Raw genomic sequence first — 26,946 nt, 5'->3', positions numbered from 1 at the left:
CAGAGTAGATATGGGGACAGAGAGAAGGCAATGAGGTTTGCTACAGGGATTGGTTTCTGGGTTAGTGTTTCTGTGGTGTGGTGTGTAGTTGCTGGCGGACTCCTTGTTGTTTTTGTGGATACAGACTAACACGGATACTCCCTGATACTTGACACCATGCAAGGATCTAATTTTATAAATTTTATTTATAACAATAATTGGATATTATAAAGGTAGAATAAAATGTAGTAGACTTTGATATGAAAGAATGAAGGAAGGAAGTGACAGTGTATTGTGTATAATGTATGTGATTTATTTTAAGATCCATGCTATGCTGTGCAAAGTGAAAACAATAACAATGTCAACACTGTCAGGTTATTCATTTATTTTTATTAAATATGTAGACTAATGAAATTAATAAATGTTCAAGCTGAACGTGTATTAATTCTAATGAACAATGCCACATTATGCAGTATTCATTTTTGAAAGTTTATAATAAGTGATGCTCCGGGGGGAGGGGAGTTGGGCGCAAGGTGGAAGTTTCGCCTAGGGCGCAAAATATCCTTGCACCGGCCCTGTTAGGCGTGTCTAAATTTAAGCAGGTGAATAATTCAATTGATTTCAGTGGGACTGCTCATGTGCTTAAACATAGCATGTGCTTAAGTACCGTAGTGAATTGGGACCTTAGGATAAGAGATCAGTGATACCGTTTTTAGTATTCAAATCCACCTGTCTCCAAACACTGAAACATTCTGATATCCATTTGTTCTTTTCTCCAAATACAGTGGAAAGAGCTGAAAAGTTGCAACTTCCCTGCAGAGCCCACATGAAGGATGTGCAGAGTCTGCAGATTCCTTCATCACTTGCACTGCCGTGCGGTACCTTCACTTTTCAGCTGCCTTCCCTGTACCTTTGCTTTGTCTCTTGACCTCCTCTTTTTCCCTTCACCAATTGTGCTTGAAAAAGGCCTCCTGCTCAAAATATTGTCAAGAACTGTACTTTCTATTTTCAGCCTGGTTTATAAGGTCTTTTACATTTGCAGTTCTCCAGTCTCCTTTGTGACTGTCTGTGTTCATACAAGAGAGATCTAATTCCAAATTACAACAATCCTGATATAACAATCCTTATAGCACTAGGTGATTTTAAAAAATAAATAAATAAAATACGGTGCCAGAAAGTTTTAAATTACATTTGAATTAAGACATTTAAGGAAATTATATAAAACATAGAAGTGACACACAGAAATAACTATGGATGAAGTTCTGCCCAGAACTGATTTGCTAATTACAGATGCTATAGCCAAGTTGCACAATGACCCAGCAACACAGTTACTGGCGTGGTACAGAAACATCCCATAATTAGGTTAATTATATGTTATATCTGGCCAAGACTCACTGGCTAGCATGTACCGTATAAATTAAAATAAAGAAAACATAACATTAACAAAATATTGTGTGGGTTAATCCTGAGGTCCTTGCTCATTTTATATATGTGTGTGTAGTCCACCTATAGATCTACTAATGGTTGCCAGACTTTGTCATGTACATGTAATTTAATCAGTTTATTGAATGTTATTTTCTCACTATTTCTATTCTTCACTAGCTCCCCATGTGGACATTCTTATTCTGGAATAAGCTTATCCATACACAGATTCCAAGGCCAAAAAGGACCACTGTGATCATCTAGTCAGACCTCTAGTATAACACAGGCCAGAGAACTTCCCCAAAATAATTCCTAGAGCAAAGCTTTTAGAAAAAACATCTGATCTTTAAAAATTGTCAGTGATGGAGAATCCACCACAACCCTTAGTAAATTTGTTCCAATGGCTAATTACCCTCCCTGTCTAACATGCACCCCTTGTAGTAGGAAGAAAGCCTGAAACATAAGCCCTTGTATCAGAGCCCTGGTATGAGGCAGGACTTGCTCACAGAATCTGGCAAGAATAGTGCTGATATTGCAGAAATACACATTCCTAAGAAATGCTAGTCACAAAGTGCTCACGCAAACACATCCCGATATCGAGTGGTACCAAAATATCCCGATATCAAGGATATTACAAAAACATTCCCCAAGGATAACAGGAACACACTGACCCCTCCTAAAAGATAAGGTCAGGATAACAGTACGTAATAAAAATGTTTGAATCAAACCAACATGTACAAGTTAATGGGTAATAACTAATCATGTCAGGGGGCAGTAACTATGTCAGAAGGGCAGTTCTAATTTGTTTGTATCGGGGTATAAAGTTGTACCTCAGAGGGAGTGTCTTTGTTTAGCCTAGGGAGGAACGTAAAGTCCCGCTGTTCACTGAGCTGGTCCATTGTTACGGGCATACATGTATTAGTGGTCCGGTAGAGTCTGCGGGAAACTAATACCATGCTTCATCGATAATAAACCTGGCTGGGTGCCTTCATCCTTTAACGGATCTTGTGGTCATTGGGCAGTTTGCTCAAGATCTGTCGTGCCAACTGTCTGCACAGGGCTGGGGCAGCACACAAAGGAAACACACACATGCAACTATGAACATCTTACCACACTGGTGACCCTGATGTAAGTATGAAGTAAGTGCACTGCCTTAAAATGCCTTACATTACTAAATTAATATAACAAATTTGGCGAATATTAAAAATTCAAACAAACGAATGGTAGCAAACAACATGAAGGCAAAAAAATCCTAAAGTGGTTACAAAAAAATTATGTTACACAGTAACTTCAAATTGGGTAAACAAATTCCCTGTTAGCATCAGTCATAATTTGGGTCAGTGACACTGCATCCTAACTAAAGCACATGTTATTCAAAACAATCTTGTCCAGTGTCTAAGTACCAACACTAAATCCTAACACAGCAATATTAATAAATTGATTACTGTCCATTCAGTAGGTTATCGGAAAAATGGCATCCAGAAAAAACAACTAAATCTACATCAACTACTGGTGTATCACAAAGCAATGCAACCAATAAAACAAAAAAGCTACCCATTCCTGTTTCCTACCCAGCAAAGCTTACCTTAGGGTAACAACCAGCAGTAAAAGGAACCTATAATATGAATGGTTTCAGAGTAGCAGCCGTGTTAGTCTGTATCTGCAAAAAGAACAGGAGTACTTGTGGCACCTTAGAGACTAACAAATTTGCTTATGCTCCAATAAATTTGTTAGTCTCTAAGGTGCCACAAGTACTCCTATAATATGAATGGACAGTACTGGGTAGTAACTAATTACAAAACATTTATATATAAAGGCCTCATGTGTTATGTCGCTACTCCAAATTTCTGTTTTACTTCTCATAGACATAGCACTGTAGAACACTATAATAATGTCTATCCCAGTATTTCAAAACACTCAGCCTTCTACCAATAATAATACAGGTGATAACTGTAATTGCCCTAATAGGAATGTGTTGTTATCTGCAGCACCAAAGTAAAAGGGCCAAACTATAACACCAAATTGGAAAAGGATTGTTATGCTTAAATGTAAGGTGGTGTCATATGTACACATACATATTAATTAATTATCTGAAAGTGCCCCCAAGGCTCAATCATAGAACTACATTCCTCAATCAAAGTCCCGGGCCTAACATTCCCAGGCCCACCATAAGGAACTACACATGATTGGAAAATAAAATCTGTCCATCAGTTGTACAAAAAAATGTGCAAACTAAGGGACATATGGGGCGTAAATGTATAAATGGAAAAGTAAGATGGCCAAATAATAGTGTTTAGCCCACTGAGTCATCTTCAGTCCATGCATTGTGCTTTTCCGGAACAATGGGTAAACATTTTCAAGTCTGTATTTGTCTAGCTGCAACTTCCAGCCATTGGATTGTCTTCTGCTTTTCTCTGCTAGATTGAAGATCCCATTATTAAATATTTGTTCCCCAGATGGATACCTGTAGACTGTAATAAAATCACCCCTTTACCTTTTCTTTGTTAAACTAAAAGATTGAGCTTTTTGAGTCTATCACTATAAGGCATGTTTTCTAATTCTGTAATCCTTCTTGTGGCTCTTCAATGAACACTTTCAAATTTATCAACATCCTTCTTCAACTGTGGGCACCTGCCCTGGACACAGTATTCCAACTATAGTCACACCAGTGACAAATATAAAGGTGAAGTAACCTCTCTAATCCTACTCAAGCTTCCCCTATTTATACATTCCAGGATCGCATTAGCTCTTCATGTTCAGCTGATTATCCACCACAGCTCCCAAATATCTTCAGTCACTGCGGCCCATGATAGAGTCCCCCATCATGTAAGTATGACCTACATTCTTTGGTCCCAGATGTATACATTTACACGTAGCCATATTAAAATCATGTTGTTTGCTTGCACAGAGTTTACCAAGCGATCCAGAATGCTCTGTATCAGTGATCTGTCCTCATCATTATTTATCACTCCCCCAATTTTTGTGTCCTTTACAAATTTTATGAGTGATAATTTTATGTTTTTGTTCAGGTCTTTGATAAAACATTACATAGCATAGGGGAAGAAATGATCCCTGCGGGACTCCACTGGAAACACTCCTGTTAGAGGATGATTCCCTATTTACAATTACATTGTGAGACGTATCAGTCAGTTGTTAATCCACTGAATGTGAGTTCCACGTTAATTTTAGGAGAGACACAAGGTTTGTGAGGCAATATATTTTATTGGACCAACTTCTGTTGTTGGAAAAGACAAGTTTTCAAGCTTCATAAAGCTCTTCGACCTGACGATTGTCTCTTTCACCATAAAAGATATCATCTCATCTACCTTATCTCTCTCATACCCTGGGACCAACATGGCTATAACAACACTGCAAACAACAATGTTAATTTTATATCGTTCCATTTTTTTCATCAAAATGTTGTGCAGTACCAAGGCAATCAAAGCATTGTATGGTACCAGTCAGGTACTGCACAGGGAGTTATTCGGGAATAGATAGATTTTAAATTCACACCCTACCTTATTCCTGAATAACTTTTCCATGTAGACAAGTCCTATTAGAGCATTGCTCCAGCATGTAATGTTTCAGATGCAAAGTGTCCTGACCCAAGATGGTTGGTGCGCTGTAAGCATCCTGTCCTGTTTGCTAAGAGAATCTTATTTTCGTCTCATCCTAGGACCAGGGCCAATTCTAAGTTGTGATAGCTCCACAACCACCAGGAGTGGGAACTAATGTTAATGCACAGTTGGGAAGGGAGGTTCCCAACTTTTCAGTTTTGCTGAGCAGTTTATTACAGCTCTGGTGAATCACAAGACATCTTACCATCACTCTGCTCCAGACTGTGTTTGCTCACTTTGAGCCTCATTAATTCTGGAACTATGCGAGATTTTCCAGCAAAAATCTAGAACCATTGATGTGATGAGATAAGGAGATGTCAAGGCTGATTCCCCGCTCTGGCACTTTGAGTGCAGAAGGTGGGGGCCCGCAAGGATTCTAAAAATTAATACTGTCCACTCCAGGCTGGTATTAAACTCCCAAGGTCACAGCTTCTTTCTGACCTTGGATGGGTAGATGTTGCCACCACCCAAGTGCAATCCCCTCACTTTCGAGAACCCAGGAAGGAGTACTTGGGAATTCCTTCATGTGGGGTACCCTCAAGCCCTTTCACCCCCCTCCGGGGAAGAGCTGAGAAAGAAAACAAATCAGCTGTTGCCACCAGCTAATTAAACAACATATGCACAAACGTCTTAGGACACACACACACAAAAAAACCAATTCTGTTCTTAAAAAAGGTAAATTTTATTAAAATTAAAAAGAAAGAAAATATATTTGGAACTTAGGCTATTGCTAGAATTAAAAAGAGCAAATATAATAATTAAGCATCAAGAATGGTTTTCTTGAGGTCCAGCTTAAAGGTTACAAGCAAAACAAAAGCATTTGGGGGTTAGCACAAAGGAGTCCACAAGCCAATAAGAAATAAAAGAAATAACCCTAATCACGTCTTCCTAGACATTCCTTGATTCACTTACATATCTGGGGTTCAAATAAGTAGTTCTAAGTATGATCTGATGATTTATCATACCTGGCTTAAAGCTTCTTATAGCATTGCTGCTATGTATATCTTCTCTCCGGAGAACAACCACAGGCAAACAAAGGCAAAGTTTTTTTTTCCCAATTTTAAAAAGTTCTAGCCCTCCCATTGGCTCTTTTGGTCAGGTGCCCACTCACTTCCCTTTACCTATGCATGCAGTTAGACTTTTTAACCCTTTACAGGTAAAGCAAGTAGAGAACAGCTACCAAGAGGGATTCTATAGCTAACTGGCTGGCTGGGTGTCTACAAAAGGTAGCTACCCCCTGTCTCATTTATCACAGGAGAGGTGCGATTCACCTCCCCACAAACCCTCTCCAATAAACTAGAAACAGTACCAAACACTGATGTTCCTTTCAAATCATCCATAAGAGCAAAGAGGACACAGTGATCCACACAATGATCATTCTGATGTAAGTCAAGAACACAAAGACAACTAAAATGTTTTATAAAAGAAGGGTGTGAGCAAGAGGAATAAGTCTTGTGCTTAAGGCAGCAGATCTGGATTTCATTCCTGGTCCTACCACAGAATTCCCAGGTGAACCTGACCAAATCATTTAATCTCTCTGTCCCTTATCCCCCTACTGCAGATAGGGTTGCAGAACAGAAGTTGTCATAACTATGAAGGGAAGGGTAACAGCTCTCTGTGTACAGAGACTCCAAATCCTTTTACCTGTAAAGGGTTAAGAAGCTCGGGTAACCTGGCTGACACCTGACCCAAGGACCAATAAGGAGACAAGATACTTTCAAATCTTGGGCGGGGAAAGGTTTGTGTGTGTGCTCTTTGTTTTAAGGGGTGGTTCGCTCTTGGGACTGAGAGGGACCAGACATCAATCCAGGTTCTCCCCATCTTTCTAAACAAGTCTCTCCTATTTCAAACTAGTAAGTAAAAAGACAGCAAGGCGTCTTAGATTTACTTTGTTTTCTCAACTTGTAAATGTACCTTTTTACCAGAGTGTGTATCTTTGTTTGCTGTACTTTGAACCTAAGACAGAGGGGGGTCCTCTGAGCTCTTTAAGTTTGATTACCCTGTAAAGTATTCTCCATACTGATTTTACAGAGATGATTTTTACCTTTTTCTTTAATTAAAAGCCTTCTTTTTTAAGAACCAGATTGATTTCTCCTTGTTTTAAGATCCAAGGGGGTTTGGATCTGTATTCACCAGGAGTTGGTGAAAGGAGGGTGGAAGGAAGGAGGGGGGATGGTTAACTTCTCCTTGTTTTAAGATCCAAGGGGGTTTGGATCTGTGTTCACCAGGGAATTGGTGAAAGGTTTCTCAAGGCTTCCCAGGGAGGGAATTCTTGTGATGGTGGCAGCGGACCAAAGCTAAGCTGGTAGATAAGCTTAGAAGTTTTTATGCAGGCCCCTACATTTGAACCCTAAAGTTCAAAGTGGGGAATCAGCCTTGACAGAAGTATAGTTTCCTTTTTCTATTTTGCTTATTAGTAGAAGCTCTTTGGGGTCAGGTCTGTCTCTTACTATGTATATGTACAGCATGTTGCACATTCGAGTCCCAGTCTAAGTGTGGCCCCTCAGCACTACAGTTATAATAGTAGTAGCCTAATATTGTGATGTTAATTCCCCCCCCACACACACACACATCTTGGTAGGAATATGTGGGGAAACTAGCACTGCAGTATCATATGACTAGGGCCTAAATTGGAAACTTATGAAATTTCATGTGGAATATCTTGATTTTTTTCAAGCCCACTTTTCTCCCTTCCTTGCTACCATTTCCCACGCACTGACATTCATGTGATGGCAACAGGTCAGCCAGTAACTATAGAAGGGAATATTTATTTAGTTCACCATACATTCTCCTCTGCAAAGACAGCAGATGTGTTTGCATCACTTCTCAAGTCAAAGGTAAATGTGAACAGATTCAAGTTAGGCTAAAGGCTAGACTCCTCTTTCAGCTGTGCAAACTGCATTCATTGCTGACAATAGCTGCTGCTTGTGAATGCATGTCAGAATAAAATTTGGTACAGATTACGAGGTTTATGGGGCAGAGAGGATGGCTTTTTCATCCACTAGACCATGTGTCTGAATCAAAATTGCTCTATTCATTCATAAGGCTGTAATAAGATCAGTTAGGACGTTCAAGCTATCCTTAATCACAGGTCCCCCCCAAGAAAATCATATTGTTTGGATCTAGTGGAGATGGGACATTTGAACTAAGGGAAACTAGTGGAAACCAATGCATTTTCTTATATAGGTCTCTGTAATTGGAGCTGACACCTTTTGGAAGAGAAGCATGTGTCCTGGAGGAAGACAATTCTTTTGTTCAAAAAGAATGAGAAAGTTACTAAAATAAGACATCTGGCCATTTCACCTGGTTGGCAAGTGCTCCTGGAAATGATTGATAACTTGTGCTCCAGCACAAATGCCAGGAACTGCCAGTGCTGTAAATTGTGCTATAGTCCATACATCCCCATTAAATTCTCAGCACTCTTTCTAGAGTCAGGGAAGTCATATCAGGCTCCGTATGCTGACAGGAATAGCAAGCCCACTAGTCTCAACTAAATTTACTTAACAAAATTAAATGGATTCCTCCACTAAAAGGACCAAGTTGGCAGCCACCACAAAATATAAAGAGGAGAAAAAAATCTGGTCTTGGACGCTTTGAGGAATGATAGGATTAAAAGGAACAGAAAAGAAAAACATTGAAATATTCAGTGCAAAGGCTTTGTACAAGCCCTGTTTATAATACAGGATCTGGATTTCCTTTTGCATAAACAGTGAGCAGGGACAGTATTGAGAAGGATCAGAACTAAACGTAAATAGAAACTTGCTATGAAAAGGTTTAAACATGCAGTGGAAGGGAGAAAATGCCCTTCAGTTTTTATTTTTCAATAACACAAGGCTGTGAAGCACAAAATGACTGAGAAACACATGGGAAATATTCAAAAAGTACTATGCCTGGAAATGCCTTGGTAATTATTTTTAAGTCCCAAATTCTTTCTGTAACACTGATTCAAATCTGGATTGAATCCAATGAAAATGATGGAATTACTCCAGATTTACATTGATGTAACAGAATAGAATCTGTCCCTAATGTGATTCCAATGTGTCGCCATGTTCTTTGATCTCAGAACAACACTGTAATTTACTACAGAGAGAAAATTTCCCTTATAACTACCCTTTTTGCAAAAATACTCATGGGAAGGAAGTCCTAAAAGAGCCTCTCATGGAGTATATCTGCCCTTGTTCTGTCATGGGGGTGGAGTTCTGGGCTCCCCCAAGGATTGAAAACAGCTACGTGTCCTCTCCAAATCCATGGACCCTGGAAATTCTGCATGAGTAAGGGCACAAGCCCTCTGCACAATTAGCCTTGCATCTGGGGTTCCAGGGCCACTCAGGGGGGGCAAGTGGGGCAATTTGCCCCAGGCCCCGCAGGGGCCCCCACGAGAGTTTTTCAGGGGCCCTGGAACGGGGGTCCTTCACTCGCTCCGGGGGCCCTGGAAAACTCTTGTTGGGCCCTGGCCCCCGGAGCTTCTTCCGCTCTGGGTCTTCAGCGGCAATTTGGCTGGGGGTCCTTCCGCTCCGGGACCCGCCGCCGAAGTGCCCTGAAGACCCGCGGCGGGGGGTCCTTCCGCCCTGGGACCTGCTGCCGAAGACCCCAAGCCCCCTGAATCCTCTGGGCGGCCCTGTGGGGTTCCTTATTCCCCATCCCCTGCTCCTGGGCAGCCTATTATTAGAATGGCACTGCCTCAGATTCCTGAATCTCTCACAACGGGGTGCCCAGCCATAGAGAGGAGCCCTGGAAAAATTAAGACACTCTCAGGCTGCATTAATCATACCCCAGATTCTTCTTGGAGCTGGGGGTAGAGTCACACAATGCACATTTCCCTGCCTCTGAAGTCCCCTCTTAATCCTAACCCATATTCTCCCTTGCTTTATACCAGTGAGCCCCACAGAGGGTTTTCCTTGTGTTCGGGGCTGCAGAGGGAAAGAAACTGTAATGTAAGAAACTGAGAAGCCTGTAATGCCACCTTTCTGACGGACAGTGGGGACCTGCCAGGAGGGTCCCATTGTGTGGGGGGGGGGGGGGGGGGGGGAGCGGGGGGTGTGGGGGGGGAACAGGATGGAACAATCACAAGTAAGTTAGATGGAATAAATATTGTGAAATTTGTATCTTCAACCAGCTCTATAAATTGGAAAATAGACAACATATTAGATGAATATTTTATTAGTAAATTCATTATTTTTTTCAAATAAATTATAATATATTTTGACCAGTTTAGTCAAGTTTGACATTGTAGTGAAGGCTCTCATATGAGCATTTATTCCTTAAATAAAATCACACCAGATATTAAGTTTCTAAACTAAGATTTCTAACAGTCTTTGTCATACAAGTTTGGCCTTTCCAGTTGGACAGCAATGTAGAATTTATTAACAAGAAGAGTATGATAGAAAAAAAATGTACGTGAGATCCTTTAAATAAAGGGGATTACTATAATGGGGCATCTGGTTCTTTAAAGTACAGATTGCCAAGGCGCTATGCTGTATCATTTTAATCCCCATAAGTAAACGCTCCCTTCTAGCTTCCTCTCCAATATTAGTTATTCTGCTGCTTGCTGTCATTTCATATGGGGAGAACAAATCCAAGGACAATATTGAGAAGCAATTTGATTTTTGCATATACTTTGTCAGGCTCTGTCCCCAGAACTTTTATAGATGTGGGAGAAACAGTGGGAAGTTGTCATATAGCTAATCACGTGCTTTAACCTCTCAACTTCAGTGAGATACAACATGACTTCAAGCAGACCCAGAATTTCATATGGGAATAATTAAGAAACTCAAACCAACTAAAGCAAAGCAGAACAAAAATCAGCCAGTCAGGGGTACATAGCTAGGAACAATCCTAATGTGCAGAAAAAAGAAAAGTAAGAAGCTGTATTTTCTGCATATGCATACAATCTTATAATGAAGGCTGCATAGACGACTTTGTGCCTCCTGATACTAGGGGGCACAATCTAAAGAGGAGGACATGTGACTGCCCCATGTTTCTCTTCTGCCCAGCGGCCTCCCCGGTGGCGTTGCCAACTTGGTAATATTTAAAAACTGGAGACTTGCTGCTTTTCCCCTCCTGCCCACCTCCCGCCCAGGTCAGGAGGGACTTGCCTGTGGAACCAGGGCTGGGAGCTGCAGCTGCCTGACGAAGGTAGGAGGCAGCCCCAGCTGAGTAGGGGCTGGAGCAGGTGATGACCCTGTGCCTGCCCACCTCCCCCACTCACAGTAACCAGATGTTGGGACTTCCCGGTCAAAAACCAGGCACCTGGCCACCCTACTCCACACCCTGCTCCCAGCCCGGGGCTGCTGCATTTTCCCCACCTGGGTTATCTGTGTGTGTGTGGGGGGGAGCTCTGTCCTTCTCCCATTGTGCCTCCTCCTGGCACGTTTGGCTGCTCTCCCTGGCAGCCAGGCCCGGGTGGGGAGCGGGAGGGAGCGCTTCTCACACTAGCTGAAGCTGGCCACTCTGAGTCACTAAATCACTGCTGCCTGAGAGACACCCTGACTGGGGTGGCAGCGAGCCCTACCCCCTCTGCTCCCCACCCAGGCCTGGCTGCCGGGAACAGGGGCTGAGCAAGCCAGAGTTTCCCCTCCCCCCTGGTATGTTTATGACTTGCTCGTCCCCTGTGCCCCCAGCCACGCTCTTGCAGGAAGCTGCCGCGCTGCACAGAGCAGTGACTCGGAGTGGCCAACGGGAGAAGCAACTGGTCCTGACCTGTCTTCTCCCTGCCTGGGCCCAGCTGCCAGTGACAGGGGACGAGTGTGCCAGGAAGCAGGCATGGCGGGAAAAGGACAGAGCCCCTCTCCCACTCCCAGCAGGCCAAGCAGAAATTGGGAGGGGAGGGGGGCACTTGACCCCACATGGCCTCCCTCCACATTGCCTATGGAAGACTGACTAAACTTGTAATAGTTGCCTGTAGATGGTAAAATGACTGCCCTTTCAAGCACTGGGTAATTTCTCAGGATAATTACCAGCCTTAGCAAAGTTAAAAGAGGCTCATTAACTGGAGACTTGTGAAGGTTAGATTATCACTAGCCTCTTGATCAGCATCACTCAACTCCTCAGATTTTTTTTTTTATTTTAAACTGCAGATTATTCTCTTTTTAGGTTTTGAGAAGGATTCTTCAGAAAGGATGAAATCTCACCCAATTTTAGCAGTGATGATTCAGTATTTATTTTCAGAAACAAACATTTTTTGCAAAAATGACAGGTCTACCATAAACATATGTTATTTCTTATTATTGCCCCAGAAATCATTCTCTACACTAAACATACAGTTGCTGTACAAATGCTCTTATTCCATTAAACAATTTTTAAGTGAGTATTTAGCTCTTTTGTTTTCCACTGGATTAATAAATGTGATGCACAGTAATGATCTTAAACTAGTCAATGGACTTTAATAGTTTGTAATCAGTAAATTATGTCCCTGCCACTTCATTTTGCTTAGCCAACTCAGATTAATTCAATTCCAAACTATTAACATTAAATAACTCTTCAAAATTAACATGCAAATGCGCTTGGTGGCCATTAAATTCTCAGTGTTGTTCAAAAACTGGCATTGGCTTTACTTTGTTTTCTGTTATTCTGAAAACTTTGTGAAACAGGATTGTTTTTCAGAAGTGATGACAAGAAAGACTTTTGTTCCTTTGCAAATGTTTTCACCAGAATGGCTAAGTAATCTTTTAGCAATGTTGTGTTACAAATCAAACAGCTATCTTGCTTTACAAAGACCTCTCCTGGAGTTGTTCAGATGGCAGAGAATGGTCTGATTGGTACATAGAATGTGTGATGACTGTTGCAGGACTCAGGAGCAATATAAAAGTTCAGAACTATGGCTAATACTGCAAAGGAATCTTCCTTCATCCCATTCGTATTTGCATAGATTAACTTGAAACACTTCTTCCCTGAAAAAACTGGTACACTTGAATGCTGAAAGTTTCCTTCTACAGGTTTCTTCTTTTAATATGGATTTTGTTTCCTCTGGAGTTCAGATATGTTACAAAGCCAATTGGTTGTATGCTAACATCAAGCTTTTCTACTTCTTCCCACTGTGTTTTATCTCTTGCCATACCAGACTCATTCTAACTTTGTTTTCTTGTTCAGCATCTATTACTCTCCATCAGTCAATTAACTAGTCAGCTAGTTACCTGACACTCTTCAGTAATGTTTTGTCACTGCATTTTATACCATTCTACTGTATCCTCTTCCCTTCCAACCCCACCTCACTCCAGCCCTCCAATCTCTTTAAAGAGACATTGGTTAGGTTTGTTCATCATTGTCTTAAACACACCACATTTATTGTTTACATCCAATCAAGATAATCACAAACTGCAAAGTAAATTAAACAGTACAGAGTGTATGTTAAATATAGACGAAAGTAGTAGTAAAGGTACAACCAGTTCTTGCTTTAGATTATTATATAGCACGGCCAAACAAATCTTGACAACAAATGAAATTTGTTTTTCTATATTTGAGTGTTGGAATGGCACACTCTGCAGAGATAAAACCAAATCTAGCAGTCCCAGAACTTCTTACCGAAATAGTTGTAAATATTTGTAAAAGACCTAACAATAAACTTTCATATCTCTCTCTCTTTCAAATCAGTTGAATTGACTTCTTTCTCCAGTGGAGGATGTATATGATGAACTATGTTGCAATACTGTAATGTAGTAATGTTACAGTGGACATTAGGAAAAACTTCCTAACTGTCAGGGTAGTTAAGCACTTGAACAAATTGCCTAGGGAGGTTAAGGAATCTGTCATTGGAGGTTTTTAAGAACAGGTTAGACAAACACCTGTCAGGAATGATCTAGTTACTACGTGATCCTGCCTTGAGTGCAGAGGACTGGACTAGATGACCTCTCAAGGTCTCTTCCAGTCCTATGATTCTATCATTCAATGGTAATATTAATCATTTGGTAAACAGTAGTGCCTGGTATACCAGTAAGTTGTCCCCATGTTTATTTCTCTCTCTTTTTTAGTTTTTATTGTCTTGTTTGCTTTTGTCGCTTGCTCATAACTATTCTACTTATTGTTATATGTATAATGTACATGCATTTTTCATGAAATTATGACACATTAACATTGTATGACCAAATATATTATATATATATATATATATATATTATAATATTATTATTATATTATATTATCCAAAATATAAATGATAATTAAAATCATAGACTATCAGGGTTGGAAGGTCACCCCTTGCTCAAAGCAGACCAATCCCCAGACAGATTTTTGCCCCAGATCCCTAAATGGCTCCCTCAACGATTGAACTCACAACCCTGTGTTTAGTAGCCCAATGCTCAAACCACTGAGCTATCCCTCCCCCCATTCTAAAGTTGTGCTGTATTTGGAACTCAAAATGTACTACATGGTTCCTAAAGTGGATTCTGGGGGACTGGCTGGTTCAGTTCGGCAGCAGATTCTGTTCATCTCATCCTAGTTTTAATAGTCTCAAGTATTTGTTTTTATCTGAATCACGTTAGAGATAAAAGTGTGCTCTGAGCACAAAACTGAGATCCAAGAAATCCCAAATTCTAATCCCAGCTTTTCTAATGGCATGTATTGTGATTTTGGGGCAAGTCACTTACGCAGAAATTTTCAAGTCATCACTAATTCCAGGTGTCCCCATTTTGGGTATCCATCTTGAGACACCTAAAGCTTGATTTTTAGAGGTGCACCCCACAGATCCATTTGAGAAGAATGGGAACTAGATTAATAGAATTCCTGCTATGGACTGCCAGCCTCTGCTGATATGGGAAGTGAGGTTCAGAAAAAATGTGGTGTATGCTGTCTGGGTACAAATTAACAAGTATTAAAAGAAGCAAACTAATGCATTACTGCTTGGCAAGTCAGTCTAAATTTGCCAGAACTGCACTGACATCTTGAAAAAAGAAGAAAGTGTGAGTCTTCTTATCAACATCAGAGCCTTTAGAACTGATCCAGCTAACTTGCCATCTTGTTTCTTGGTCCCATCTCCATTTTCTCCCTGGCCTCAGGCTTGCAAACACTTACCTTTGTATGTAATCCATAATCACACAAGTAATCCTATTGGAGTATGTTAGGATATAGATATTCAGGCCTGCCTGTAAAGGCCTATACTATAAGAATTTAGGTCTATTTTTTTCATTTTGCTCAGTGGTGGGCAAACTACGGCCCACGAGTTGGATCTGGCCCCTCAGGGCTTTGGATCCAGCCTGCGGGATTGCCCCCCGTGGCGGCGCGGGCCCCGCGCCGCTCTCAGAAGCGGCTGGCACAATGTCCCTGCGGCCCCTGGGCAGGGGGGCAAAGGGCTCCGTGCGCTGCCCTTGCCTCCAGGCACCACCCCGCGCAGCTCCCATTGGCTGGGAATGAGGAACCGCGGCCAATGGGAGCTTTGGGGGAGGTACCTGGAAGCGTGGCAAGGGCAGAGCATGCAGAGCCCTCCGGCCCCCCTCCCCCAGGGGCCACAGCGCTTTCTGGAGCAGTGTGGGGTGGGGCAGGCAGGAGCGGCGCCAGGGGTTTTGCCGCCCTAGGTGGCAGCGCTCCTCCTCTGAGCATTCGGCGGTGGGGGTCCTTCCACGCTGCGTCTTCGGGGCACTTCGGCAGCGGGTCCCGGAGCGAGTGAAGGACCCGCCGCCAAATTTCCGCCGAAGACCCGGAGCGGAAGGACCCCCGCCACCAAATTTCCGCCAAGGACGGCAAAATGCTGCCCCCCAAATCCTGCCGCCCTAGGCAACCGCCTAGGGTCGCCTAGTGGAAGCGCCAGCCCTGGGGCTAGGGCAGGTATGCAGGGAGCCTGCCCTGGCCCCAGTGTGCGCTGCTGCCACCCCAGAGCCGCTTTAGGTAAGCGGTGCCGGGCCGGAGCCCAAACCCCTCCTGCATCTCGCTCCCCAACTCCCTGCCCCAAGCCCCCTGCCTGCACCTTGCATCCCTCCTGCACCCCAACCCCTGCCCTGAGCCCCCTCCCGCTGTCCACACCCCTTCTGCACTCCAACCCCCTTCGCTGAGCCCCCTCATACACCCCACACCCCTCCTCTGCCCCAATCCCTTGCCCTGAGCCCCTTCCTGCACACTGCACACCCTCCCACATCCCGCACTCCCTCCTGCCCCCCCCCCAATCCCCTGCCCTGGCCCTGCATACAATTTCCCCACCCAGATGTGGCCCTCGGCCCAAAAAGTTTGCCCACCCCTGATTTATCTAGTTATAGCAGTATAAAACAAAGAATCAAAATCCCAAGTCCGCCTGTGTATGGGCCTTCTCTCACTAGGATAGTCTGAGGCCTTGTTCTTAGGCTAAGGCCTTTGGCTAAGCAGCAGGGGCAGCCATAAACTGGGAAGAGTAGGGTCACATCCTCACATCCCAAACCAGTCACACTGAAATAAGGTGGTATTGGGCTGTTAGGAAGATGATCCTGTCCTGATAGTGCCCATCACCACCAGATAAAGAAACAGATTTTAAGATGGTTAAAGAAAACTTACTTTGATAGCATCCTGTCTGGCAAGAAATCACTTATTAATAGTTATGGTTGTGAAACCCTCATTTCTGTATTGTTTTAGCTTTATGGCCCCCAATTTTCTATTGTTAATATGTCTGGTTCTCTAATTGTTTCTGTGTGCTGTATAATTAATTTTGCTAGGTGTAAGTTAATTAAAGTAGTGGGATATAATTGGTTAGAGAATTATGTTACAATGTTAGGATTGGTTAGTTAAATTTCAGTAAAATGATTGGTTAAGGAATAGCTGAGAATATTACTATATAAACTGGAGTCAAACAGGAAGTGGGTGGGAAAATTGGAATCATGCTTGCTGGAAATTAACACCAATAAACATTGTATAGTTTGCACTTCGGGCTTGTGGTCTTTTGCTGCTTGCTATCTACAAGAACCATGGAAGTGGGAGGGTTAAGGGAAAGCCCTTTAACACAGTAAATGAATTATTTGTGTGAATAAGGAGTACACATTGGACTAAATGGTTGCAGGATTGGACCTTATGCCTCAACATGCCCAGAGTACAATACAAATGTACTTTATTAAAGTTTTTGTTGATATGCATAATATTTTGTTACTGAGTTAAGTGCTATTACTTTGTTTGTTTGTTTTAAAAATTGGAAAGAAGAGCAGAACCCAGATGGCATCATGCTGCATATATAATTACAAAATATTTATGTTGCAGTCAATTTTCATTGTGTAATAATCAAACTGTTGTATAATCCAATTGCGCCACAGTCAGTGTGATTTTCACATCTATTTAACGAAAAGCAAGATAATAATCATAAAGAAAATAGTCAAATTATCAGTGGGCCCATGACGAGGAACCAACATGTTAAAAAGGAATGTGATGCCAGCTACAGATGCAGAATTCAGCACATGGCAAGTCAGGATTGATTGCAGTTTCAGTATGAAATCCTTTGGATGGCAACCAACAACCCTGAAGACAAGAGAATGGTATTACAGCAAATAGGCAGGATCAAGGGAGCAGTTGCGCCAGCTAGCAGAGATTGTATCACGGCTCCTGTGAACATCTCAGAATACTCAGAACTTGTCTTGTTTTCTTATTGCCACGAAAAGGTCAAAAATTAGCAGTTAGAACATCTTTGTGACACACTTTAAATTCATTGTCGTGGTATAGAATTTGCTGGACAAGGATCAGAAATGAAAACAGACATGGGGCAGCAGGGATATCAGACTAAAGAGTCTCATGTGCAATAGTAGTACCACAGACCTGTCATGGTCTATGCAGAGGAGAAAGGAGATTCATAATTTGAACCTGTGCTAGCGATTGGAGACAAAGGACCCAGAGAGCAGGTTGCAAACGGATAGAGGGAAATCTGGCAATAGTTAGTCAATGAGGAGGATCTGGAGCGGATTATGGTGAGCTTCAGATTTTGAGGACAGTCACCCAGTGCAGCCTGCAGGAGTACCTAGGAACCTGATGGAGGCTCTTATCACCCTTGCTGTGGACCTGTCCCAAAGGTCACGGACATGGATGAGGCCTTCCATTGACTTAAATGGGCTTCAGCTGAGCTCCATATTCTGCTAGTGAGGTTCCCCCTGGACCAGTTTGTAGAGTGAATGGGCTGGTGGAGATGCATCATAGAAGATTGGGGTTGGAAGAGACCTCAGGAGGTCATCTAGTCGAACACCCTGCTCAAAGCAGAATCAACCCCAACTAAATTATCCTAGCTGGGGCTTTGTCAAACAGGCCTTAAAAACCTCTAAGGATAGAGATTCTACCACTTCCCTAAGTAACCCATTCCAGTGCTTCACCACCCTCCTAGTGAAATAGTTTTTTCCTAATATCCTACCAAGACCTTCCCCACTGCAACTTGAGACCATTACACCTTGTTCTGTCATCTGCCATCCTCTTTGGAACCCCCCTTCAGGTAGTTGAAAGCTATCAAATCCCCCTTCACTCTTCTGCAGATTAAATAAGTCCAGTTCTCTCAGCCTCTCCTCAGAAGTCATGTGCCCCAACCCCCTAATCATTTTTGTTGCCCTCCGCTGTATTCTCTCCAATTTGTCCACATCCTTTCTGTAGTGAGGGGCCCAAAACTGGACGCAATACTCCAGGTGTGGCCTCACCAGTGCCAAATAAAGGGGAATAATCACGACGCATGTTGTCCCTCCACCCTATCGTGTGGCGTTTTGTCAGAAAATAGCTTTGTACTTCACAAATTCAATTTTAAACTCTCATACACAGTCCCAAGGGATCAGACTTAGTCAGGGACGGTCCCTGGGAGTATAGTTGCAGGACAGTTTTGCTGCTAGGAGCCATAGTTCCCTGCCAAGGATCAGGACTGGTCAGAGGCATAGATCCTCCACAGGAATAGCTCTGCTTCCTGCAGATCTCTGAGTCCATCTGGGTGGGCCCTGCAGCCTTTTCCATAGAGGGATACCCTCTTCCTTATGTGTTGCTCTGGGCAAATACATTATGCTATTTGCAAAATAGCATGTGATCCTGTGATTAAAAATGCTACTATAATGGACATACACTGGGGCTTCATGTGCACCATTTATGTCCTTTCCTGGGTGTTTTACTATGCAACCTTAATATATGTTTTAATGTATTTTAATTTTAAATCAAATGCTGAAGTTATGAAGAGATGCAGTTAATCACGGCAATTTAAATTCAGCAATTCACATGTTTATGTAGTATGTAGGCAAGATACCTAAGGAAACACTCCTTTACTGATTCTTGTCGGTAAGTCAGAAGGGCTGATACTTCACTCTTTGCATATTTTTGAAAGATTCAGTAATGAGAAATATATCCAAACTTAAGAACAGATGGGCCTGATTCAAACGCACCCTGAACTTTGATTAAATTTGGATCTACATCTGAATTCCCATAAGGTGCAGAGAAAAAAAAACAAAACCCTCAGCTCTGAATTCTCCCAGACTTTGGAGAAGTTTAAATCTGGATCTGAACTATGGTTCAGGCTCATCTCAATTTAGTAAACATCTTACATACAACAGTTGGGGGGTGGGGGGGGAACTGAGAAAATCTGCTGACTGTGAACCTTACCTAGAGAAGATATAAATAAAGTCACCAAAAGATACCATAGCAACAAACAAAAGACTTTAAACAGTTCATTGTAAAGGACAAAACCTATGGTATATTTACTAAAAGCCTTATAATCTTTCTCTCCTGTTCTCTCTTACAATGTGATGGAGTGTAACTAGCCCACACTGGGCATGGAGGAGCCCTAACCTGCTACACCCGTGGTAGGTGGTGTATTAATTTAGATGGGATAAAGGTTTTAACATAACCCAATCACCGTCCAATATTAAACAATGTAAAGCAAGGGTCAGGGTTTGGTAAACAGAGACCTCAGCCTGCTGAGTACCCTGGCAAACTCACCATTAAATATAATGTTAACCTTTTATTGATGCTAAAGAAAAGAAGGAAAAACAGCTATAACATTTGAAATGTATTAAGCAAGGCTTTCATTTTAACAGCACCCCTTCTTTCCTTTCTCTTTAGCTGGAGACAGCTTTTGAAAGGAAAGATTCCCTGGTTTGACAGTCTCTTAATGGTATCAAAGAGGTTAATAACTGTCCTTTTGGGGGAGTTAGTTGATATGGGCTGGAACTGCTGCTGGATCTGCTGCTGTTGCTGTTAAAGCCTGATCCCATTTTATCTCAGATGGTGATTGGGGTTCAGCTAGAGCTGGTAGAGGTGATGATGTCATCTGGGTCCTTTTCTCTAGCCTGGCCTGGTCAGGACATCCCTCAGGATTAGAATGAAGAATGTCCAGTGTCCCAGGAGAGGGTGGAGGCGGCAGCCAGAATGATGAAGCTTGTTCCAGTAGCCTCCATCTGTTCTTCCTCTTCTTTCTGCTCTTTCTGTATTCCCCCCTCTCCCAAAGTCACTTTCTTTAAGGACCCACAAAGGGAATGGTGGGTGGGATAGCCCATCCCCTCATCATTTTGTCCACCAGTAAGGCCTAATATCCAACACATCCATTTCGGTTCATTAACTTCCTGCTCCATGTCATCTGTTTTTTAACAAGCATTATTTCAGCACTCCCTGAATTATATCAATATGGGTCTTTTGGGTTCAAACTAATCCAGTTTCTCTGTCTGATTCTTTTGCACCTGTTTAATAGCATTCTTTATTGAAAATAACTTGACCTACTTTCCATGGAAAATTCCTAAGCAGGCAAAAGTTATAGACCAATTGTCACAACAAGTGTCAAACCTGGAGGGAGGAGTTAAAAGGACAGACCCCACCTCAGTTAGCTTCTGACCAGGAAGGAGAGCAGGTCTCTGGCTCTCATGAAGTGAGAGAAAGCTGCCTGGAGCTGGGTTGCCCTGTGGCAGATGACATTTCCCAGAAGAAAGGTATGTCTGCAACGGGGAGCCCAAGGCAGTTGGGAGGGAGTGGCAGGAAGTGAGACCTCCCAGGATTGTGCACACTGGTGGAGGGGCCTTCAGGAAGCAGGAAGACAGTTGCTGAGTCAGGGACTGCCCTGTGAGGGGAGTGGAGAAAACTCCCTTCCAGCAGAACCAGCTGAGTGGCAGAAAGCACTCAGAAGCTCTCCAGTGTGTCAGTGCAGAAGGCTTAGTAGGAGTGGCTTTAAGACAGTGGGAGCCTGGGAAAAGACTGAAGCAAAAGCCCAAGGCAAGGCAAGGTAGAAAGAGGTCTAGGAGGGAGCCAAGGTTCTTAATTAGATCTTGACTCCCTCAGTGTGGGACCTTGCTGAAGGGTCGAGTTGCAAGAAGCAGCAGACCACTGCAGAGCTGGATGGGCTGTCAGCAGGGAGCGCTAGAGGAAAGCCTGCTATGCCACGCACAGCCATCGGGGTGCACCAGCTGGTGAGTCACATGTTTACACAGTATAACACACAGTTTTGGTTAAAACATTATGGAACAAATTATTTTCTGATGTGAAGTCATTGACTTTCAGTGAAGTTTCACCAGGGATGGGTAAGGAATGATGTCCCTAGCCTCTGTTTGTCAGAGGGTGGTGATGGACGGCAGGAGAGAGATCACTTGATCATTACCTGTTAGGTTCACTCCCTCTAGGGCACCTGGCATTGGCCACTGTCGGTAGACAGGATACTGGGCTAGATGGACCTTCGGTCTGACCCAGTACGGCCATTCTTATGTTCTTATGGATGAAGTTGACCCAGGGACCACTGTGTGTTAACAAAGGTGAACGTAATATTGTTGAAGCTAGGGGAATAGCACATAAATAAATGGCATGTAACATCACAAGCAACCATAAAATGAACCCTGGAGATGTAGGGTAAGATGGCAAAACAGAGGAACATTAGCAAAGTACAAAAGCATGGAGAAAATGCCACTAAAACAGCAGTCACCCAAGTCCTACTCTCAGTCCTTTCTCTTGAGTTTCAGCAAAGCACTCATTCTCTTAAGTGGGGCTGCTATATTTTACTGGCCCTTTTTTTTAGTACTTCCAGAAAGCCTGGCAGCCTACACTACTTTGAAAGACACGAAAGTGACTATACTTGAAGTTCTTATCCTCCTTTTCTACTCAATGATCTGCCACCTTCCAGCCTTTCTTAACATTCCTGTTCTCCATGCTTCAGAGCCTGCCACTCTGCACGTAGTCAGATCAATTCTATTCAGAGTGCACTTCCAGGTGTTGATTACAAGACACAAATCCACAAATGATCTGGTTTCCAATTAGCTGAGACTACCTCGTACAAGTTTTCAGACTACTGACTTTTGTAGAAGTAGTAGCTTTGAATTACCAGGGAGTGCTAGTTTTGGAAACGGGTCAACACAGATCCTGTTGTGGTGGGACTTTCTCTCTTGTTTTTAGATTTTGTAGCCCGCTGTTCAATGTGTGTATGTGCCCAAATCAGAGGATATGGGTCTGTTACAGTTCATAGTATCACAGAAATGTAGGACAGTGGAAGGGACCTCTATGGGTCATCTAATCCAGTCCCCTACACTAAGTCAGGACTAAGTATTATCTAGAGTATGCATTCCCAAACTGTGGTATGCGTAACCCTGAGGATACACGAGATGTCTCGTGGGGAAGGGGGAAATGTGGGAGAAATTATGTAATGGTGGATTTATTTTACTGCACTTTCATAATAGGCTTGTAACGGGGTTCGACTCACCACTGTGGCACCTCCTTCTGGCTGTCCTGGGAATTAGCTTAGTTTGCCAGTGCACCCTTGTCTGGTAACGTCTTGCCGCCATCACACCTGCTCCAGGAAGCATGTTGTCCCAAAGAACACAGCATCCTCTTCAGGACACAGTCCTCCGGCTGTGTCACACTCTGTTCTCCTCCCTTTTAAGGGAACCGTAGTCCACTGTCCAGCCACTTCCAAGTGGGGGTGGGGAGGGACTCAGGCCTGCCCACTACTCCGGGTCCCAGCCCACGGACCCTGTAGAAGGCAGCTGCGTGCTGCATCCCCTCCAACCCCACAGTCTACGTCCCTGGGCCACTTCCCTGCAGCCCCAGCACCTTCTCCCCCTTTGTCTCAGGGCCCCAGTATGCAAGCAGTCAGCCAGGAGCTCACTCTTGCTCCCCTGATCCTGCCCAGCACGGCTCTGTCCAAGGTGCTAGCTGCCCTCTGCTTGCAAGGGAGCCAGTCCTCCTCCTAGTCCTCCGTCCTCGAGCTCCAGACAGTGACTGACCTGCTTTGCCCTGCGGCTCTTCTTATATGGGCCTGCCCGGCCCTGATTGGCTGCTCCTTGTAGTCCTCTTCAATTGGCTGTCTCCCACACAGCCTCCCTAGGGTCCTCTTCAGTTGGCTGCCTGTTGCGCAATCTCCCTAGGGTTCTATTAACCCTTTATGGACTAGTGTGGGGAGGACACCCGATCACAAGGCTACTCAGACAGAGCTTTAAAACTCTGTGGGAATTTGTTATATAAAATATGGTAGTTAATTTACTTCAAGATGTACCAATAAGAACACAGAGACACTGATGTACAGAGCCCTCACATCCAATCACTGTACAGTGCAGGTTCAGTTGCCCAGCAACTGTGCTGTCTAACTGAGCTCAGAACTTAGTATCAGTGATGAGCATGCTAGGGGTATGCAGATAGCTGGTAGATCTGGAAGAAGGTACGCAATAAGAAAAGTTTTGGAACCTGTGGTCTAGACCATCCCTGACTGGTGTTTGTCTAACCTGTTCTTAAAAACCTCCAGTGACACAGATTCCACAACCTCCCTAGGTAATTTGTTCCAGGGCTTAACTACCCTTACAGTTAGGGAGTTTTTTTCCTAATGTCTAACCTAAATCTCTCTTGCTGAAATTTTAGCCCATTACTTCTTGTCCTGGCCTCGGTGGTTAAGGAGAACAATTTATCACCCTCCTTTTTGTAATAATCTTTTATGTACTTGAAGTCTGTTATCAAGTCCCCCCTCAGTCGTCTCTTCTCTAAACTAAATAAAGCCAATTTTTTTTTTATTTGGAAGACATGTTTTCTAGACCTTTAATCATTTTTGTTGCTCTCCTCTGGACTTTTTCCAATTTGTCCACATCTTTATCAAAGTGTGGTGCACAATACTCCAGTTGAGGCCTTATTGGTGGTAACCAGAGTGGAAGAATTAGTTCTTGTGTCTTGCTTACAACACTCCTGCTAATACATCCCAGAATGATGTTCCCTTTTTTTACAATAGTATTACATTCTTGAATCATATATAGTTTATCCACTATAACCCCCACCTCATTTTCTGTGGGTTATAATGGGTTCACAGCTTGAGAGCTTAATTCTTTAGCTATAGAGCTCTGTCTTAGCTCTAGCACCTCTTTGGTGTTAGTCAGATGGTAGCCATTATAGAAAAGAGGCTTTTCCAGGACTCATGTGATGGCTGTCATTTTGACTAATCCCAGGGATTGAACCAATTCTTTTGGGGGGCTGTAACAAATTCATACTCCGTGGATTGGGCACAAAGGGGGGAATTTATCACATACAGTGAGTTAAGATTGCCCCCTTTTCTAAAATCTGTCTGGTATTTGCTATCTAATACATACTAAATGGAGCATGTATGAGATGTCAGCTGCACATAGCTATCTTTATACCTACTGAATCATCCGCTGGTTATTACATTTCCCAGTTTGAAGGGAAAACCATTAGTAAAATTTTACATTGCAGTTAAGGACCATAGTTTTCTCTTTTCATTGTTTCTCTAATTTCTCTCATTTTCATTTTTCCCATTGTCTTGATTAAATTTTCCTTAAACTTGTGAACTTGGTCTCACAGAACTAAATTTTAAGTTTAAAAAATTGCAGTTGTCTATAGTGCTAGGTATTACTGTCATTTTTATGAGTTCTTTCGCCTGTAGAAGTTACTGCTGTATAACTTTAAACACTACATAAAACACCAAAATTACTCTGAAGTGGTGCAATTATAGTATATAAAACAATATGCTGTCCTAAATTAAAATTTACATACATACTGCCTTTGCACACTGATCCATTTTAAAGCCTCTAGTGAGATTTCTTGCTATTGCATGCTAGAAAATAGATTTCCAGGCTCTGGTAAAGGGCCACATTGCTTTCATACAGGCTGATGAACTGGCAGTATTTAGTTAGAGAAAAGGGACTCGGTGTTTATCAAATAAATAAATAACAAAATTGATCTCATGTCAGCAAAACAGCATGGTCAACTAATGCCCTAAAGTGGATGAAAATGTTCAGTTTCCTCTTGGTTCTCATCCTTACACAAAGACTTTGGACCTAATTGTGTGGTGCTGAGCAATATCTGTAAAGTGCCCTGAATTCCTCCTGAAGCTGAATGGAGCTGATGTGCTCAGCACCTCTTAGGTGAATCTCAGCATCTTTCAGGATCCAGGTCTACATGGCTTTGCCAAATAGTGTCAGACTGGGAAAAGCAGAAACGTCACTTACAGAACATTTTCCATCATTCTATATTTGTCTTACAGTAGTGCTAGCTACTCCAGTCAGCATCAGGGGGTGGGGGGGCTTGTTTTGGCACTGTCGACAAATGTAGAGTAAAAGGGCAGTCCCTGCCCCAATGTGATTACAGTCTAATTTAAGGAGGATGCAACAAGTGAGTGTTTCAATTATATAAAAGGACAGGGAAAGAAGGGCAACAGAACCAGGAAGAAGAGGAGTACTGGTGGCACATTACAGAAGGTGCCACAAGCACTCCTGTTCTTTTTGCGGATACAGACTAACACGGCTGCTACTCTAGAACCAGGAAGATCGCCCATTAACATAGACCAGTTGTGCACAAAGCTAGAAGGCTTTGAGTCCATTAATTTTAAAATTATATAGCTGTATAAAATTTGTGATATACATACATCTGAGATGTCTTTCCTGGCCGCTGATAGCCATTGGCAATTTGTTGTATGAAATCACAGAAGGAGTGGGTACTACTAGGCCCGACTGCCATGGCTCTGACCATCCCCATCACAGTTTCTAACAGTTGGAGCAGACTGACCACTGGTCAGGTTCAGTGGCCAAGATGAATCTCATATGCTCGCAGGTGCCCTCTACATTTGAAATGAAATCTCCAGACACCCCCACCACTAATATGGCGGAACTAGTTTGAGGTCTCCAGAAACAAGTGGCCCAGCTACAATGGGAAAATGCCTTCCTATCCTCACAGGTCCCAGCGATCCCAGGCAACCTCACACAATCATCCATGACAGCCCAAGATCTAGGCCCAAAGATCCCCCTACCAGAGAGATTTGATGGGAACTGTCAGAAGTTTGGGGAGTTTCTCAATCAATGTCGCTTGTTGTGCCTGTTGTGCCCAGCAATGTACCTGAACAACCAGACCCAGGTAGGGGTCATCATCAGCTTATTGACAGGTGAAGCACTGGACTGGGCATTGCAACTCCTGGAGCAGGAAGACCTGATTCTCAATGACATTGGTGAATTTGTTTATATCTTTTCACTCATGTTGGACGCACACCATGCCCGCTCTGCTAAAGTGGCCCGTCAGTCTCTCCGACAAGGCCCCCATCCCATTGTGGATGTACACAACCACCTCCACTCCTCCAGCTTGGGTCTGGGGCAGGAACAATACGTGGTTAGAGAGATCCTGGACTCTAAGCTATTCTGAGGACAATTAATGTACCTTGTGGACTGGATAGGGTTTGGCCTAGCTGACTGTTCATGAGAACCAGCCAGTAACTTTTCATTCATTCGACCTCCTTCATGAATTCCATCAATCACACCCTGACAAGCTGGGTCCAAAGACACTGTGGGGGTGCCCTCGAGAGGTGGGTAATGTAAGGTGATGAGTCAGTCCTGGGCTGGGTTCTAGCCAATCTGCAAGCCAGCAACTGGTCTGGTGACTCCCAGGGCAGTTATATAAGCCCCACAGAGGGAGCAGCAGCTCAGTCTGCTTAATGTCACTCCAGGGCTTGGAACTCCCCACTGCCTGACAGTGACAACAGACTCCCCAAGCCTTAGCCTGCTCCAGCCTTGCTCTCACTCCAGCCCTATTGCTAGTCCTGCTCTCATAGACTTTAAGGTCAGAAGGGACCATCATGATCATC

Source organism: Terrapene carolina, unplaced genomic scaffold (assembly GCF_002925995.2).
Source record: "Terrapene carolina triunguis isolate 2854851 unplaced genomic scaffold, T_m_triunguis-2.0 Scaffold58, whole genome shotgun sequence".
In the NCBI taxonomy this organism is placed as follows: Eukaryota; Metazoa; Chordata; order Testudines; family Emydidae; genus Terrapene; species Terrapene triunguis.
The sequence above is the reverse complement of the archived record's forward strand: the minus strand, read 5'-3'. Positions refer to the sequence as shown.